General features: G+C 47.7%; 13 non-coding genes and 5 pseudogenes across 13 annotated transcripts; all 18 read right to left on the bottom strand.

Moving 5' to 3' along the window:
- The window catches only part of LOC138545874 (5S ribosomal RNA), a 109-nt pseudogene extending 67 nt beyond the window's left edge, over positions 1 to 42 (bottom strand).
- Positions 43 to 148: 106 nt separating this feature from the next.
- On the bottom strand, positions 149 to 267 carry LOC138547253 (5S ribosomal RNA). Its single transcript, XR_011291100.1, has one exon. It is a non-coding gene; the product is annotated as a 5S ribosomal RNA (ribosomal RNA).
- A 106-nt stretch (positions 268 to 373) lies between these two features.
- Positions 374 to 492, bottom strand: LOC138540407 (5S ribosomal RNA). The gene has a single exon (XR_011288456.1). It is a non-coding gene; the product is annotated as a 5S ribosomal RNA (ribosomal RNA).
- Positions 493 to 598: 106 nt separating this feature from the next.
- LOC138539249 (5S ribosomal RNA) lies at positions 599 to 717 on the bottom strand. Its single transcript, XR_011287322.1, has one exon. It is a non-coding gene; the product is annotated as a 5S ribosomal RNA (ribosomal RNA).
- Positions 718 to 823: 106 nt separating this feature from the next.
- LOC138538007 (5S ribosomal RNA) lies at positions 824 to 942 on the bottom strand. The gene has a single exon (XR_011286122.1). It is a non-coding gene; the product is annotated as a 5S ribosomal RNA (ribosomal RNA).
- A 463-nt stretch (positions 943 to 1,405) lies between these two features.
- On the bottom strand, positions 1,406 to 1,514 carry LOC138544846 (5S ribosomal RNA; annotated as a pseudogene).
- A 106-nt stretch (positions 1,515 to 1,620) lies between these two features.
- LOC138547252 (5S ribosomal RNA) lies at positions 1,621 to 1,739 on the bottom strand. Its single transcript, XR_011291099.1, has one exon. It is a non-coding gene; the product is annotated as a 5S ribosomal RNA (ribosomal RNA).
- A 106-nt stretch (positions 1,740 to 1,845) lies between these two features.
- Positions 1,846 to 1,964, bottom strand: LOC138536793 (5S ribosomal RNA). The gene has a single exon (XR_011284956.1). It is a non-coding gene; the product is annotated as a 5S ribosomal RNA (ribosomal RNA).
- Positions 1,965 to 2,070: 106 nt separating this feature from the next.
- Positions 2,071 to 2,179, bottom strand: LOC138542777 (5S ribosomal RNA; annotated as a pseudogene).
- A 105-nt stretch (positions 2,180 to 2,284) lies between these two features.
- LOC138537632 (5S ribosomal RNA) lies at positions 2,285 to 2,403 on the bottom strand. The gene has a single exon (XR_011285762.1). It is a non-coding gene; the product is annotated as a 5S ribosomal RNA (ribosomal RNA).
- A 106-nt stretch (positions 2,404 to 2,509) lies between these two features.
- Positions 2,510 to 2,628, bottom strand: LOC138538268 (5S ribosomal RNA). Its single transcript, XR_011286375.1, has one exon. It is a non-coding gene; the product is annotated as a 5S ribosomal RNA (ribosomal RNA).
- A 106-nt stretch (positions 2,629 to 2,734) lies between these two features.
- LOC138548623 (5S ribosomal RNA) lies at positions 2,735 to 2,853 on the bottom strand. The gene has a single exon (XR_011292417.1). It is a non-coding gene; the product is annotated as a 5S ribosomal RNA (ribosomal RNA).
- A 463-nt stretch (positions 2,854 to 3,316) lies between these two features.
- On the bottom strand, positions 3,317 to 3,425 carry LOC138545873 (5S ribosomal RNA; annotated as a pseudogene).
- A 106-nt stretch (positions 3,426 to 3,531) lies between these two features.
- LOC138547251 (5S ribosomal RNA) lies at positions 3,532 to 3,650 on the bottom strand. Its single transcript, XR_011291098.1, has one exon. It is a non-coding gene; the product is annotated as a 5S ribosomal RNA (ribosomal RNA).
- A 106-nt stretch (positions 3,651 to 3,756) lies between these two features.
- LOC138542036 (5S ribosomal RNA) lies at positions 3,757 to 3,875 on the bottom strand. Its single transcript, XR_011290026.1, has one exon. It is a non-coding gene; the product is annotated as a 5S ribosomal RNA (ribosomal RNA).
- Positions 3,876 to 3,981: 106 nt separating this feature from the next.
- LOC138542130 (5S ribosomal RNA) lies at positions 3,982 to 4,100 on the bottom strand. Its single transcript, XR_011290118.1, has one exon. It is a non-coding gene; the product is annotated as a 5S ribosomal RNA (ribosomal RNA).
- A 106-nt stretch (positions 4,101 to 4,206) lies between these two features.
- Positions 4,207 to 4,325, bottom strand: LOC138538006 (5S ribosomal RNA). The gene has a single exon (XR_011286121.1). It is a non-coding gene; the product is annotated as a 5S ribosomal RNA (ribosomal RNA).
- Positions 4,326 to 4,788: 463 nt separating this feature from the next.
- On the bottom strand, positions 4,789 to 4,897 carry LOC138544845 (5S ribosomal RNA; annotated as a pseudogene).
- Between the last annotated feature and the right edge of the window lie 103 nt (positions 4,898 to 5,000).

Here is a 5,000-nt window from a genome sequence, read left to right as displayed (position 1 = left end):
GCTTCCGAGATCGGGCACATTCAGTGTGGTGTGGCCGTAGGCTCTGGGCCTAGTGAGTTTTGTACTTTTAAGCATCTAGTCGGCTAGACCTTGCAGTTTTGAAAGGGAATTGTGAAATGGCTCACTTCCTGAACTTGGAGCACAAAAAAGCCTACAGCACCTGGTATTCCCAGGTGGTCTCCCATCCAGGTACTAACTAGGCCCGACACTGCTTAGCTTCCGAGATCAGACGAGATCGGGCGCAATCAGTGTGGTGTGGCCGTAGGCTCTGGGCCTAGTGAGTTTTGTACTTTTAAGCATCTAGTCAGCTAGACCTTGCAGTTTTGAAAGGCAATTGAGAAATGGCTCACTTCCTGAACTTGGAGCACAAAAAAGCCTACAGCACCTGGTATTCCCAGGCAGTCTCCCATCCAGGTACTAACGAGGCCCGACACTGCTTAGCTTCCGAGATCAGACGAGATCGGGCGCATTCAGTGTGGTGTGGCCGTAGGCTCTGGTTCTTGTGAGTTTTGTACTTTTAAGCATCTAGTCGGCTAGACCTTGCAGTTTTGAAAGGCAATTGAGAAATGGCTCACTTCCTGAACTTGGAGTACAAAAAAGCCTACAGCACCTGGTATTCCCAGGCGGTCTTCCATCCAGGTACTAACTAGGCCCGACACTGCTTAGCTTCTGAGATCAGACGAGATCAGGCACATTCAGTGTGGTGTGGCCGTAGGCTCTGGGCCTAGTGAGTTTTGTACTTTTAAGCATCTAGTCGGCTAGACCTTGCAGTTTTAAAAGGCAATTGAGAAAGGGCTCACTTCCTGAACTTGGAGCACAAAAAAGCCTACAGCACCTGGTATTCCCAGGCGGTCTCCCATCCAGGTACTAACTAGGCCTGACACTGCTTAACTTCCGAGATCAGTCGAGATCGGGTGCATTCAGTGTGGTGTGGCCGTAGGCTCTAGGAATGCTAAGAATATTACTCTTATGCATTTGCATTTAGTAAGCTAAGCCATGCAGCCACTTGCAACATGATACCACGCTCATCGCTCGATCAGGCTCGATCAGGCGAGATATATAAGACTGGTGGGCCCATTCAGGACTCCTATGTCTGGTAGGATAACTTTAATTCATCCATCCTGTGTCTGTTGCAGGGAGGTGGAGAGAACAATCAACACAATAATGGTTTTCTTTCATGCCTCTTGAAGGACTCAATATTCTCTGTACTGCATTACATGTGAAAGTCGATTTATTACCCATGAACACACTACCTGTATGCTAATTCTATGTAAAAAGGTAGCTCCAGCCCTCATGATGTTGTCCAACATTTCCGCTATAAAACGGGATACAATTATTTTGGAAACATACCAAATTTGAAAAATAATTGAGAAGTTGCGCAATTACTAATCATGGAGCACAAAAAAGCCTACAGCACCTGGTATTCCCAGGCAGTCTCCCATCCAGGTACTAACTAGGCCTGACCCTGCTTAGCTTCCGAGATCGGGCGCATTCAGTGTGGTGTGGCCGTAGGCTCTGGGCCTAGTGAGTTTTGTACTTTTAAGCATCTAGTCGGCTAGACCTTGCAGTTTTGAAAGGCAATTGTGAAATGGCTCACTTCCTGAACTTGGAGCACAAAAAAGCCTACAGCACCTGGTATTCCCAGGTGGTCTCCCATCCAGGTACTAACTAGGCCCGACACTGCTTAGCTTCCGAGATCAGACGAGATCGGGCGCAATCAGTGTGGTGTGGCCGTAGGCTCTGGGCCTAGTGAGTTTTGTACTTTTAAGCATCTAGTCAGCTAGACCTTGCAGTTTTGAAAGGCAATTGAGAAATGGCTCACTTCCTGAACTTGGAGCACAAAAAAGCCTACAGCACCTGGTATTCCCAGGCGGTCTCCCATCCAGGTACTAACGAGGCCCGACACTGCTTAGCTTCCGAGATCAGACGAGATCGGGCGCAATCAGTGTGGTGTGGCCGTAGGCTCTGGGCCTAGTGAGTTTTGTACTTTTAAGCATCTAGTCAGCTAGACCTTGCAATTTTGAAAGGCAATTGAGAAATGGCTCACTTCCTGAACTTGGAGCACAAAAAAGCCTACAGCACCTGGTATTCCCAGGCGGTCTCCCATCCAGGTACTAACTAGGCCCGACCCTGCTTAGCTTCCGAGATCGGGCGCATTCAGTGTGGTGTGGCCGTAGGCTCTGGGCCTAGTGAGTTTGTACTTTTAAGCATCTAGTCGGCTAGACCTTGCAGTTTTGAAAGGGAATTGTGAAATGGCTCACTTCCTGAACTTGGAGCACAAAAAAGCCTACAGCACCTGGTATTCCCAGGTGGTCTCCCATCCAGGTACTAACTAGGCCCGACACTGCTTAGCTTCCGAGATCAGACGAGATTGGGCGCATTCAGTGTGGTGTGGCCGTAGGCTCTGGGCCTAGTGAGTTTTGTACTTTTAAGCATCTAGTCGGCTAGACCTTGCAGTTTTGAAAGGCAATTGAGAAATGGCTCACTTCCTGAACTTGGAGTACAAAAAAGCCTACAGCACCTGGTATTCCCAGGCGGTCTCCCATCCAGGTACTAACTAGGCCCGACACTGCTTAGCTTCTGAGATCAGACGAGATCAGGCGCATTCAGTGTGGTGTGGCCGTAGGCTCTGGGCCTAGTGAGTGTTGTACTTTTAAGCATCTAGTCGGCTAGACCTTGCAGTTTTAAAAGGCAATTGAGAAAGGGCTCACTTCCTGAACTTGGAGCACAAAAAAGCCTACAGCACCTGGTATTCCCAGGCGGTCTCCCATCCAGGTACTAACTAGGCCTGACACTGCTTAACTTCCGAGATCAGACGAGATCGGGTGCATTCAGTGTGGTGTGGCCGTAGGCTCTAGGAATGCTAAGAATATTACTCTTATGCATTTGCATTTAGTAAGCTAAGCCATGCAGCCACTTGCAACATGATACCACGCTCATCGCTCGATCAGGCTCGATCAGGCGAGATATATAAGACTGGTGGGCCCATTCAGGACTCCTATGTCTGGTAGGATAACTTTAATTCATCCATCCTGTGTCTGTTGCAGGGAGGTGGAGAGAACAATCAACACAATAATGGTTTTCTTTCATGCCTCTTGAAGGACTCAATATTCTCTGTACTGCATTACATGTGAAAGTCGATTTATTACCCATGAACACACTACCTGTATGCTAATTCTATGTAAAAAGGTAGCTCCAGCCCTCATGATGTTGTCCAACATTTCCGCTATAAAACGGGATACAATTATTTTGGAAACATACCAAATTTGAAAAATAATTGAGAAGTTGCGCAATTACTAATCATGGAGCACAAAAGAGCCTACAGCACCTGGTATTCCCAGGCAGTCTCCCATCCAGGTACTAACTAGGCCTGACCCTGCTTAGCTTCCGAGATCGGGCACATTCAGTGTGGTGTGGCCGTAGGCTCTGGGCCTAGTGAGTTTTGTACTTTTAAGCATCTAGTCGGCTAGACCTTGCAGTTTTGAAAGGGAATTGTGAAATGGCTCACTTCCTGAACTTGGAGCACAAAAAAGCCTACAGCACCTGGTATTCCCAGGTGGTCTCCCATCCAGGTACTAACTAGGCCCGACACTGCTTAGCTTCCGAGATCAGACGAGATCGGGCGCAATCAGTGTGGTGTGGCCGTAGGCTCTGGGCCTAGTGAGTTTTGTACTTTTAAGCATCTAGTCAGCTAGACCTTGCAGTTTTGAAAGGCAATTGAGAAATGGCTCACTTCCTGAACTTGGAGCACAAAAAAGCCTACAGCACCTGGTATTCCCAGGCAGTCTCCCATCCAGGTACTAACGAGGCCCGACACTGCTTAGCTTCCGAGATCAGACGAGATCGGGCGCATTCAGGGTGGTGTGGCCGTAGGCTCTGGTTCTTGTGAGTTTTGTACTTTTAAGCATCTAGTCGGCTAGACCTTGCAGTTTTGAAAGGCAATTGAGAAATGGCTCACTTCCTGAACTTGGAGTACAAAAAAGCCTACAGCACCTGGTATTCCCAGGCGGTCTTCTATCCAGGTACTAACTAGGCCCGACACTGCTTAGCTTCTGAGATCAGACGAGATCAGGCACATTCAGTGTGGTGTGGCCGTAGGCTCTGGGCCTAGTGAGTTTTGTACTTTTAAGCATCTAGTCGGCTAGACCTTGCAGTTTTAAAAGGCAATTGAGAAAGGGCTCACTTCCTGAACTTGGAGCACAAAAAAGCCTACAGCACCTGGTATTCCCAGGCGGTCTCCCATCCAGGTACTAACTAGGCCTGACACTGCTTAACTTCCGAGATCAGTCGAGATCGGGTGCATTCAGTGTGGTGTGGCCGTAGGCTCTAGGAATGCTAAGAATATTACTCTTATGCATTTGCATTTAGTAAGCTAAGCCATGCAGCCACTTGCAACATGATACCACGCTCATCGCTCGATCAGGCTCGATCAGGCGAGATATATAAGACTGGTGGGCCCATTCAGGACTCCTATGTCTGGTAGGATAACTTTAATTCATCCATCCTGTGTCTGTTGCAGGGAGGTGGAGAGAACAATCAACACAATAATGGTTTTCTTTCATGCCTCTTGAAGGACTCAATATTCTCTGTACTGCATTACATGTGAAAGTCGATTTATTACCCATGAACACACTAACTGTATGCTAATTCTATGTAAAAAGGTAGCTCCAGCCCTCATGATGTTGTCCAACATTTCCGCTATAAAACGGGATACAATTATTTTGGAAACATACCAAATTTGAAAAATAATTGAGAAGTTGCGCAATTACTAATCATGGAGCACAAAAAAGCCTACAGCACCTGGTATTCCCAGGCAGTCTCCCATCCAGGTACTAACTAGGCCTGACCCTGCTTAGCTTCCGAGATCGGGCGCATTCAGTGTGGTGTGGCCGTAGGCTCTGGGCCTAGTGAGTTTTGTACTTTTAAGCATCTAGTCGGCTAGACCTTGCAGTTTTGAAAGGCAATTGTGAAATGGCTCACTTCCTGAACTTGGAGCACAA

This window comes from Ambystoma mexicanum, unplaced genomic scaffold (assembly GCF_040938575.1).
Source record: "Ambystoma mexicanum isolate Mex_15411 unplaced genomic scaffold, UKY_AmexF1_1 Mex_scaf10, whole genome shotgun sequence".
NCBI lineage: Eukaryota > Metazoa > Chordata > Amphibia > Caudata > Ambystomatidae > Ambystoma > Ambystoma mexicanum.
The sequence above is the reverse complement of the archived record's forward strand: the minus strand, read 5'-3'. Positions and strand labels throughout refer to the sequence as shown.